Genomic DNA, 12,941 nt, shown 5'->3' with positions numbered 1-12,941 from the left:
CTTGGTATCCTGCATAGAACTGATGTGTGGATTTTTTATCCCTCGAAAAACATGGCCGCTGTTACTAAAAATAGAACATAGCGGTCAGGCAATAGTTTTTCTCATATATCTCCAAAACGGTTTAGGTTTAGCCCATTCTGAAAGGATTAAAAAGTGTTCATCATGATGAGATCTATCTGTGGTAAAATTTTCATTTTTATCTATTAAGCCATGTTGGAGTTATTACCCTTTTTCAAAGTTTTTTGCTATTTTTAATGTTATTTCTTTCAAAAATATTTTCCTCTGACACTATTTTACCAATTGAAGCAAAACTAGGTTTAAGTGTTCTCTTGGGTATCCTGTATAGCATTGAAGTGGATTTTTTTGATCTGATGAAAAACATGGTCACTGTTACTGAAAATAGAACATAGGGGTCAGACAGTAGTTTATCGCATATATCCAAAACCGTTCAGTTTAGCCAAATTCTTTCATAGCTGAAATGGTCCTTATTTTTAAGATTACAAAAGGCATAAAATTTGTCAGACGCCTTCTTATAAGAGTTATTGCCCTTGACAGGGGAAAATGACAGGTTTTTCTTTTCTTTTTTTTTCTTTTTTTTACAGTTACAGTTTTCAGCCAATGTCAGCCAATGTCTTGAAAACTATGATAGATTTAGACTTTCATTTACTGAAATGATCCTAATGATAAGTCCTATCAAAGTTATCTTGAGTCAAAATTGTTGGACAACTTCTTTCTTTTCTTTTTAGAGCAATAAGATGGTATTGCATAAGTCAAAATACTCAGTATCTAAAGATTGAGTATATCTTACCATTATTTTATGAAATTTCAATATTTTCATACTCGGATACCAGTAAAAATGTCTTCACAATGTACCATGTATAATGAAAATTGACATTTTTCATATCAACAATGCAGTATGTTCCTTTTTAGACAAGTAAGGTGGTATTGCATTAGTTAATAAGAGCTAAATTATATAAAAAAGAGTTCTTTTTTACCAATATCTTATGAAATTTTGATAATCTAATTTTCTTGGAACAAGAAAAATGTGTTCCCAATAATCTGTATACATCAAATATGGACATTTTTCACATAAAAATTACATTCTTTTCATTTTTAGAGCAATAAGAGGGTTTTTTATAAGCAAAAACAAAAAATACTCTATTATAAAAAAAAATTGAATATATTTTACCCCAATTTTATGAAATTTCAGTTTAGTTAATATGTTTTCGCAGTGTACTATGTATAATAAAAATGAACACTTTTCATATTTGCAATGCAATATTTTTTTTAGATAAATAAGATGGTATCGCAGTATCTAAAATAGATAAATTATTTTTTTTTAAAAAAAGAGTGCTTTTTACAAATATTCTATGAAATTTTGGTGTTTTTATTTTCCTCGAACAAGGAAAATGTATTTACAGTGATCTATATACACCAAATATGGACATTTTTCACATAAAAGATACTTTGTTTTCATATTTAGAGCAATTAGATGGTATCGCATAAGTCAAAAGTACTGCATGTTTTAAAAATTGAGTATATTTTACCCCAATTTTATGAAATTTTAATATTTCCTGATTCCAAGACCAGTCAAAATGTTTTCACAATGTTCCATGTATAATGAAAAGGGACACTTTTCATATAAAAAATGCAACATTTTCTATTTTTTAGACAAATAAGATGGTATTGCATTAGTTTACATAGCTAAATTATTTCATAATAGAGTACTTTTTACCAATACTTTATAAAATTTTGGTATTTTGGTTCTCCTGGAAAAAAGAAAATGTGTTCCCTATGATTCATATGCAACAGATATAGACATATTTCTGATGAAAATTATTTTGTTTTTATATCCAGAGTAATATGATGGTATTGCATCAGTCAAAAACACCATATTATCTAAAAAATGAGTATATATTACCCTAATTTTATGAAATTTCAATATTTTCATATTCAGAGACTAATGCAAATGTTTTCTCAATGTACATTGTATAATAAAATGGACATTTGTCATATCAACAATGCCATATTTTCTTTTTTAGATAAATAAAATGGTTTGCATTAGTTAAAATAACTAAATAATTTTTAAAAAATGAGTACTTTTTACCATTACTTCATGAAATTTTTGTATTTTTGTTCTCCTGGAACAAGGAAAATGTGTTCCCAATGATCAATTTACAACAAATATGGACATTTTTCATTTTTTTTTTTTTCATATTTAGAGCAATAACATGGTATCGCATAAGCAAAATATACTGTATTATCTTAAAATTGAGAAAATTTTACCCCAGTTTTATGAAATTTCAATATTTTTATACTCAGAGACTAATCAAAATATTTTTGCAATGTTTCATGTATGAGAAAATGGACATTTTTCATATCAACAATGCACTATTTTCTTTTTTAGATAAATAATATGGTTTACATTAGTTAAAATAGCTAAATTATTTTAAAAAAAGAGTACTTTTTATCATTACTTCTTATGAGGCTGACTTAATAGCTGATTTCATCCGAAAGAAAGAATATCGTTTGGCTAGATCCTTTAATCTCAGTTTCCGCTATATAGATGATGTATTATCTTTAAACAATCCTATTTTCGGGGATTTGATACATCGCATCTAGCCCAGAGAACTTCAGATAAAGGATACTACAGACACGGTAAGGTCAACCTCATATGTTGACTTACACTTAGAAATCGATGGTAAAGGGAAACTATTGACCAAACTTTACGACAAACGTGATGACTTTTCATTTAGAATTGTGAACTTTCCTTTCATCTGAGACAACATCCCTTCAACACCTTCGTATCGAGTGTTCATATCACAACTCATACGTTATTTCAGAGAATGCCGAAACTGAGAATTTTTGTATCGCGCTAGAACTCTAACAAATAGGCTTCTGGAACAGGGTTTTGTTGCTACAAGATTGAAGTCATCACTAAGGAAAGTTTTATGGTCGTCGTTATCTTTGTTGTGTATGTCTGTTTTCCATGTATGGACTTTGTCCCTGGATTGCATTCTTTTGATTACTGCTGTAACCTTGGTTCCCTTGATTACTCTTTCATGAAATTTTGGCATTTTTGTTCTCCTGGAACAAGAAAAATATGTTCCCAACGATCCATATACAACAAATATGGACATTTTTTACACTTAAACATAGTTCTATTTATTTCATATTCAAAGCAACATGATTGTGTGGTAAAAACACTTCATCAACATATTTTCCTTCAATTTAAAAAAATAAAAAATCGACATTTTTATACTTCCAGACCAATGACAATGTTTTCACAATGTATGATGTATAACGAAAATTAAAGTGATTTTATATCAAAACATTTATAGACATTTAAACATTGTGTATATCGAATGTATTTACAAAAGCATAATTCACATTAATGTAAAAGTTCATGTAAGATTTTATCAATCAACAAAATACGACAAACACGTACACTGTATAATAAATTATTATTACTTTCATTTTGCAAGTAAGATTTCGAAATATACCAATTACTGAGAAGAATACTTTTAAGTTAAATTTTGAAGAGGTAACGGTTATATGACGTGCAATTGCAATATTGCTGTATGAACAACATTATATTTGTATATAAAATACAGCTATACCACACATAAAACTGAGAAAAAGCCTCCCACTAACCACTTGTCTACCAAATTCAAGGTCGGTTGATGGGACCAAGGACTATTATTCCATCTTGGGGCTATGATGAGAATTTTGGGCCTTCTTGAGTACTATTAATTCTCAAAATATTCGGAAATTTTCTATATCCACCTCTGTTGTTGAGAAGAATATTAAAAGGGGGCCATTCCTTACTGCTTGTGTACCAAATTTGAGGTCAATGTCCATTAGTCCACCTTGGGATTAGGATAGGACTTTAGACCTACTTGACTATCAATTTCTAAGATATTGGGAATTTCCATATCTTCCTCTCTCGTTGAGAAAACCTTAAAAACCAAGGTCCATTAGTCCATTTTGGGACTGGGATTAGATTTTAGGCCTACTTGAGGGGTATCAATTCCTAATATATTAGGAATTTCTATATCTTCCTCTGCCGTTGAGAAAACCTTCAAAACAGGTCCTCACTACCGCTTTTGTACCAAGTTCGAGGTCGGTTGCTGGGACCAAGGTCCATTAGTCCATCTTAGGAATGGGATGAGATTCTAGGCCGCTTATCTACCAAATTCAAGGTCGACGGATAGAACGAAGGAGTTTAAGTCCATCTTGGGACTATGATAAGAATTTTAAGTTATTTTGAGGACTATCAATTCCCAAAATATTGGGAAGTTTCCATATCTTCTGTCATTGAGAAAAATATTAAGAAGGGGCCCTTCCTTACCGCTTATGTACAGAATTTGAGGCCAGTGACTGTGATCAACATATTTTAGTCCGCCTTGGGATGGGATAGGATTTTAGGCCTATTTAAGGACTATCAATTCCCAATATAAGGGGAATGTCCATACCTTCCGTTGTAGTTGAGAAAATTTTAAAAAAGCTCCCCCTTACCACTTATGTACCAATTTAGAGGTGGGTGACTGGAACCATGATCCATTAGTCCATCTTTTGACTTGAGTGAGATTTAAGGTCTACTTGAGAACCATCAATTCCTTAAATATTGGGTTTTTCAATAACCTCCTCTGTTACCGAGAAAATTTTAAAATGGGGGTTCCTTACTACTTATGCACCAACTTCGAGTTAGGTGACTGGGACCAAGGTCCATAAGTGCATCTTGGGACTGGGGTTAGATTTTAGTCCCACTTAAGGACTATCAATTCCAAAAATATTAGGAATTTCCATATCTTACCCTGTCGTTATTAAAATTTTAAAAATTTCTACTGATGTACCAATTTTGGTGTCTGTGGTCCATGAGTGCATCTTAAGAATAGGATGAAATTTTAGGCCTACTTAAGGACTATCAGTTCCCGAAATTCCATACCTTTTTCTGTCGTTGGCAAAACAATTTTAAACAAGGACCCCCTACAACACTGATGTTCCAACTTCAAGGTGGGTGTCTGGGACCAAGGTCAATTAATCAATCTTGGGACAGAGATAAGATTTGGCCTACTTGAAGACTAACAATTCCCTAAATATTTGGAATATCCATATCTTCTTCTGTTGTTGAGGAAAAAAATAAACAGCGATTCCCCCTTACAGTCCTTAAACCGATTGGCGGAACGATTTGACGGAGATCGATCTGATCGCAGTTTTGTTATGTAAAATGACGTAAGATCTATTTAGAATGAAAGAAATGTAACATAATAGTATAAATTGATGATTAAATCTATAACATAATGTAAATATGTGTAAAATGGACAAAACAAAAAACCCCAAAAAACTGTAAATTACATTGACCGCGCTAGCGCTGTGGTCATGTGATGCGATCACCAGTTCAATGGATCGATTTGATCGGTGATCTCTGACCGATCGCAATTTTTGTTGCACGGATCGGTTCAGGTACTGTACCACTGATGAACCAAATCCGAAGTGGGTGTGTGGGACCAAGATCCGTTAGTCCATTTTTAGAGAAGGATATTTTAGGCCTATTTGAAGAACATTACAAAAAGGAGGTCCATCTCACCACTTATGTACCAAATTCGAGGTGGGCCATTTTAGGACTGGGATGAGATTTTAGGCCTTCTTAAGAACTATCAATTCCCAACATTGTGGGAATTTCTATATCTTCCTCTGCCGTACAGAAAATTTTTAAAAGGGGCACCCCTTACCACTTATGTACCAAGTTCGAGGACGGTGAGTAGAAACAGGGTGACTGGGACCATCTTGAAACTGGGATGAGATTTAAGGCTTACTTGAAGACTATTAATGCCTAATATATTGGGAATTTCCATATCTTTCTCTGTCGTTAAGATTTTTTTTATATAAGGGGGCCCCCTAACTACCTATGTACCAATGTTGGGGTCGGCGGATGGGACCGAGGTCCAAGAGTCCATCTTGGGACTTGGATGAGATTTGATGGAAGACTATCACTTGCCAAAAATATTCGGAATTTCCATATCTTCTGCTCATGTACAAACTTGGAGGTCAGTGGATGTAAATAATTTGTTACATGTAAACATTTATACCATAAATGAACTGGCCATCCGATGCTAGTTTACATAAAAACAAACTACAATAAGAAGGCTTGATAACTTATATAACTTTTATTTCTACCCTTTTGTTAAATTATCATGGGAAATTCATGGTGTGTCAGACAGAAGGAGAAGTTTTCTCTTAGATTTTAGCACATATAAATCATGTACTACTATTTAACAAAACATTTTTTTGAAAATATTCATCGCTAAGCAATACAGGAAATCTAAACACCGAATTTCCGATTTTGTGTATGTAAATGTGCGATTTATCAATAACAATGTCAACAAATTCAAAAACAAAAACCAAACGTATTGTATCAAGTACCCCTATAACTGTAGAAATAAATAATGTTCTCTACCTTTCGAACTGTATCAAGTACCCCTATAACTGTAGAAATAAATACCATTCTCTGCCTTTCGAACTGTATCAAATTCTCCTAATTACAGTAAAAATAAATTATATTCTCTACCTTTTCGCCAATTTTATATTCAATTTATTTGTTATAAGTAATTATTCAAATGCCAGCTTATGTACAATTTTTTTTTATTGTGTATGTTATTTCTTTCAAAAATCTTCAGCTCTGACACTACTTGACCAATGGGAACCAAACTTGGTATGAATGTTCCTTGGAGTATCATGCATAGAACAGATATGGAGATTTTTTTATCTGTCGAAAAGCATGGCCGCTGTTACTAAAAATAGAACATAGGGGGTCAGAAAATAGTTTTTTGCACATATCTTCAAAACAGGTGGTTTTAGCCTTTTCTACAAGGAGTAAAAATGTTCATCATAATGAGATCTATCTGCGGTCAAATTTTCATTTTAATCTATTAAGCCATGTTGGAGTATTGCCCCTTTTCAAATTTTTTTTTTGCTATTTTTAATGTCATTTCTTTCAAAAATCTTCTCCTCTGACACTATTTTACCAATTTAAACAAAACTCGGTATCAGTTTTCCTTGGGGTATCCTGCACAGAATTAAAGTGGGGTTTTTTGATCCGCCGAAAAACATGGCCACTGTTACTAAAAATGGAACATAGGGATCAAACAGTAGTTTTTAGCATATATCTCCAAAACCGGTAGCCAGATTCTTTCAATAGCTGGAATGATCCTTATTTTTAGGACTACAGATGTCTTCAGGCATAAAATTTGTCAGACGCCTTCTTATAAGTGTTATTGCCCTTGACAGGGGAAAATTACAGGTTTTTTCTACAGTTTTCACCCAATATCTTGAAAACTATGATAGATTTAAACTTTCATTTACTGAAATGATTCTTATGATAAGTCCTATCATAAGGCCTCGAAAATTATATATTATCCTTTGAAGAAATATAGAAAATAAGGGGTTAAATGTTATGTTATCGGAGAAACCAGAGCATAGAAACTGTACATATTTAATGAAATAGAATGTTTTAAAATTCTTTTTGCCACGTAACACTGGAATACTTATTTTGATTTCCTATGATCATATGTAAATATATAAAGTCAATAAAAATATATACAAATTTAATAACAATCACCATGCAAACTGAATCAAAATACCCCTGATCATTGTAAAAATAAATTCTATTTACTATCTATTGACGAAGGCTGTATCCATACTCTATATTTAAGTTATTTTTACAATACATATGTAAACAACATTCGTACCATAAACTGGCCTTTCGATGCCAGCTTATGTACAAATTCCGCAAACTACAGAAAGCTGGCCTCGAAAATTATATATATCCTTATATCTACCTTCTTGTTTAAGAAATATAGGATATTAAGGTCATGTTATCAGAGAAAAGAGAAGTTTTGGTAGTTGTCAGCAAATATTTTCTTTTCCGTGAGAAAACTTTTTAATAAAATAGTTTACTTTTAATTTTCTTTGCCGCATAACAAAGGAATATTTTACATCATATGTAATCATACATTTAAATACTAAAAAATCATCAACCAAGTTGATAACAATCAGCATAAGAACTGGATAGGAGTACCCCTATTTCTTTGTAAAACTAAATTATATTCACTAACGTTTAGTAGGACTGTGTCCATAATCAATATTCAAGTGCATATGTGAAGAACATTCGTACCATAAACTGGCCTTCCGATGCCAGCTAATGTACAGAAATCCGCAAACTACCGTAAGCTGATCTAGAAAATTATATATCCTTTACATTTATCTTGTTGTTTAAGAAATATAGAAAGTAAGACGTTAAATGTCATGTTATCAGAGAAAAGTTTTTGTAGATTTAAGCACACATTTTCCGTGAAAAACTTTTTAATTAAGTAGTTAATTTTTAAATTTTCTTTGCCATGTAACACAGGAATATTTTAGATTCGGATTCCTGAAATCGTATTTAAACATACATTTAAATAAATAAAAATATCAACTAATTTGACAACAATCACCATACGAACTGCATAGTAGTACCCCTCATTTTGGTAACAAATAAATTGTTTTCATTATCTTTTGGCAGGGACTGTAAACAGTAAGCTGTTATTAAAGAAATATAGGAGATAAGAAGTTAAATGTCATTTTATCGGATAAAACAGAGGCCTTTCTAGATATCAGCACATATTTTCAGTGAAAAACATTTTAATGAAGTAGTATCCCTAATTTTTGTAAAAATAAAATTATTTTCACTATCTGTTGGCAGGGACTGTGTTCATATGCAATATTCAAGTTACTTGTTACAATATATATGTGAAGAACATTCGTACCATAAACTGGCCTTCCGATGCCAGCTAATGTGTCAGGAATCCGCAAACTACAGCAAGCTGGTCTCGAAAATTATATATCTTTTACATTTACCTTGTTGTTTAAGAAATATAGGAAATAAGGTGTTAAATGTCCTGTTTCCAGAGGTTTCACGCTATGCCTTACTAAGAATACCCCCAATGACTCATTTCATTAAATGCTGGGAAAACGGAAATCCAATTCAAGTCGTCATGAGAATGCAATATACCAAATATCTATGCACCCCTCCAGTAGAAGCTGAGTAATCTGTTACGAAGCCTACTATCATGCAGCTACTAAAAATATACTAAATCGACCAGTACACAAGAAATAGATGAGCAAGGAACCTGAAAGGGGGAAACATGGTACAGGTCATCACGAGAAAGCAGTATACCAAATATCTAAGCAGTCCCTCCAGTAGGAGCAGAAACATCTGTTACAAAGGGTGTAACGGATGGATGGACTGGTGGACATGGTGATTGAAATGTAGTCCCCACTCTAATGAGTAACAGTACTGACCAAGAACTTAAGAAAGCTAGATTTGTGAATTGCATTTCAATGGAATACATAACCAGGTTAACACACCAGCACAAACCAAACTTTTTCCAAGGCAGGCAGTAAGAACATTGGAACAACAATAGACATAACAGAAAGTAGTACTGCTATAAGCACCAATGAAAGTCATTTGCAACAGAAACATTAAGAATTAATAGACCACCAATTCTATCCACTAGCCTTTCATGATTTTTGTTTGGAAATACAAATCAGTAAATAATTCAAAACTTCTATTAAAATATGTGATAAACAGATTAATACTTGGCCTTATTTATATATTGCTCTATTATTAACCTTCATGTATCCTGGCACTTAAGTACTCATGCACACTAAAATTCTAACATCACATTATTAGTAAGATACATGTATGAGTAATTATAGACAAGATAGCAGACACACTAACAGGATAGCCTGTGGCTCAAGTGGACTTGCATTTCTAACCTTGTAAGTCATCATGGGTGACTTGTTAAAAAAAATATACATATTTTAGAATTTTATATTTTTTTATTTCTATAATGGTACAGTTTGTTCTGTCTTTTTAATACATTCCCATTGTTCTAACCATCCACTGGTTCCAGCTTGCTGTGATCCCTATGGCTGTTGTAAACCATACCTACAAACATATAAAAATGCATTCATTTAACTAAAAGTTAAAATATTTCTAGGAATTATATAAAAACAAATTATGACAAATATTCATACATTTCCTAATGTAAAACAAAAATACCCTTGTTTTACAAAAGTAAAAACTGTTATCACAGAGATACATGTATGTCTTGCCTGTTGTGCATGGTCATTGTTGTTCAATATTTGATAGTACCTGCAGAACATATGGATGAAACAGATATGGTATTGTTATGTAGGCAAGAGACCACAATAAATTTTCAAGTGTATTTCAATATACACATTTAAGCAGATTTTTTAAATTCCACCACCACAAACTAAATAATGCTTCTCTGGCCTTAAGATACCTACAAGCCTGATTTTACATATAAATATTAGAAAAATTAACAAATTTTCTGGAATAAATTCATATGACCTAGAGATGAGGAACTATCAGTGGTTCATTCCATGACTCACATGTCTTGTGGTCAAAATAAATAAGAGCCCTTCAAAAAGTCCGTTTTTTTAAATGCAATATTTTTGGTAACTTGTTTTAAATCAGTTGCATCATCACGTGTATTTCAATTTACAAGAGCTTGAGTTGGTTTGGGGCAAAACATTGTGTTTTTAAGACCACGTAAAGGGGTAGGTATGAAAACTCATTTTATGATTCTGACAGTGACTTAAAAGGATCAACTTAAAAGTTGAAGTGGCCTATATATATTAAAATGTACATTAAAAATAATATGAAATAGTTTCAAAGCAAACAGTGTCACTTCAGATCATTTTAAACCAGACCTTTACATAGCTTGCTCAAGTGCGATTTTGACCTTTATCTTATGCTAGCCTTTATTTTGGCTTTGAACAAAAAGCTGAAACAAATGTGAAATAATGTAAGGTTCTAAGCTTATAAGATACATAAGCCAACAGTCAGCTGTATTTTGTGTGTGTTTCTACAAAATTTGTCTGTTTTGAAACCTTACCTTGTATGACTTACCCTAAATAAAGTATTTCTGAGACCTCATAAAGTACATGAATATACATGTATTGACTAGATGTATTAATGTCAATGGAATGAAACTATAAGGTCTTCTTTCACATTATAAATGTTTTTCTAGCAAATACAAAAATTTCAAAACAAATAAAAAACACAACTCTGTGCTTTTATAGACCCTAAGACAAGGCTGTGAAAACCCCTGATTTTGACACATTGAATTAATTGGGTTCATAAAAATGAACTAAATTGTCAGATTTCAGTCTAAACCTTGTTCACAGATAATTTTGTAGTTGTTTTAATGTTCCTAGTGTACAGTTAGTCCAGAAAATCTCAAAGCTGAGCAATGTATTGCTCACTGGTTTATATTTCACACCTAGCAGCCCTAGCAAAAGTTAAGTGCAGTTTCAATGGAAAATCAGAGTACATTTCTTTTGGTCTCTCTACCAAGGACAATGATTGTGATTTACCGTATATGTACTGGATTCCTAAACTCCACACGAATCCATACAAACAACATTTCATAGCTGGATCTGCAAAATGTACCACCAAACCTCTTTCAATACTTTTAACTTCTATACTCACAACTGTCAAAGAGGGTCTGCAGTCATACAACAACACTTGTTAATCCCATAGTGGTATTACTGTGGATCCTGAAAAAATCAAAAAGATCTTTTGGAGACAATCAGTTCAAGACTTTAATAGCATTAAAACCTATGATTTTTCAACACTGTATACTTCTATTTCCCATACTCAGTTAAAATCCCGACTTAAAAACATTATACATCGTTTGGCTAGATTTCTTAATCTCAGTTTCCACTATAAACAATCCTAATTTCGGGACTTTGATAAATCACATTTACCCCATAGAACTTGAGATAAAGGATACTAATGCCACTGCAAAGTCAGCCTCATGTCTTGACCTACACTTAGAAATCGATGGTAAAGGAAAACTATTCACCAAACTTTACGATAAACATGATGACTTTTCATTCAGAATTGTCAACTTTCCTTTCATCTGTGGCAAGTTCCTTCAGCTCCTGCGCATGGAGTGTTTATATTAACTAATACATTATGCCAGAACTTGCCGAAACTATGAGACTTTTTGTATTGCACTAGAACTCTAACAAATAGGCTTCTGGAACAGGGTTTTGTTGCTACAAGATTGAAGTCATCACAACAGAAGTTTTATAATCGTCATCAAGAACTCATGGATCGCTACTGTGTATCCATCTGCGCCATGAAAACTTATTTGTTCAACGTGTCAAATTTTTCATTTCCTCTTTCAGCTACCCTGGACTTGACTTTTTATGAGCAACTCGGCTGGTGTTTCTAGAAAAGCTGAGGATGCTTACCCTAACGGTGTACCTGGTCCATGCTCCTAGTTTTTAGTGGAGTCCGAGTTGCTCATTTGCTTTTGTTACTTCGTATGTATGATTTTAGTTATTTGATGTTCTTTGTTGTGTATGTCTGTTTTCCAAGTCTGGCCTTTGATTCTGGATTACATTCTTTTGATTTACTGCTATAACCTTGGTTCCCTTGATAACTCTTTCATGTAGATTCACAGAATTCTTGAAAATAAACATCAAATTACCCCCAGCAAACACTATCAAATAACATTTCTGATACCCCCTACTAGGCACTAGACCACAATAAATTTTCATGTGCATGTCAATATACACATTTAAGCAGATTAAAAAGAATTCACGAGCGCAAACTATATAAAACTTCTCTGGCCTAAAGATACTTACAAGCTGAATTATATACATAAATTTCAGAAAAAATTATTATCATTTTCTGTAATTAATTCATATGCCCCAGCAATGGAGTAAACGTGACAAATGAACTGAGTTGAAAGTTCTTCACAATAAATAACCTTTTACTGAACAAAATCACAAAATTGATTAATAATTAAAAAAATCCCAAGATCTACTTTCTACCAATTAGAGGCAAAACTACAGCAAAT

The 12,941-nt window shown here is 32.4% G+C and overlaps 2 long non-coding RNA genes across 13 annotated transcripts in view; one reads left to right on the top strand and one right to left on the bottom strand.

Annotated features, from left to right (window-relative positions):
- Window positions 1–12,941, top strand: part of LOC148602248 (uncharacterized) — a 34,722-nt gene that overhangs the window by 17,813 nt on the left and 3,968 nt on the right. The window lies entirely within an intron of this gene.
- The window catches only part of LOC148602247 (uncharacterized), a 35,144-nt gene continuing 32,065 nt past the window's right edge, over window positions 9,863–12,941 (bottom strand). For all 12 annotated transcript variants that reach the window (XR_015916291.1, XR_015916297.1, XR_015916293.1 and 9 more), the window contains 2 exons: window positions 11,446–11,628; window positions 9,863–9,991 (listed from right to left, as the gene is read on the bottom strand). This is a non-coding gene — a long non-coding RNA (uncharacterized LOC148602247). The remainder of the gene's footprint in view (window positions 9,992–11,445; window positions 11,629–12,941) is intronic.

This window comes from Perna viridis, chromosome 11 (genome assembly GCF_037379345.1).
Source record: "Perna viridis isolate PV_CMFRI_1.1 ecotype Kerala chromosome 11, ASM3737934v1, whole genome shotgun sequence".
Taxonomy (NCBI): domain Eukaryota; kingdom Metazoa; phylum Mollusca; class Bivalvia; order Mytilida; family Mytilidae; genus Perna; species Perna viridis.
Note: the sequence above shows the minus strand (reverse complement) of the source record. Positions and strands in the feature narration are given on the sequence as shown.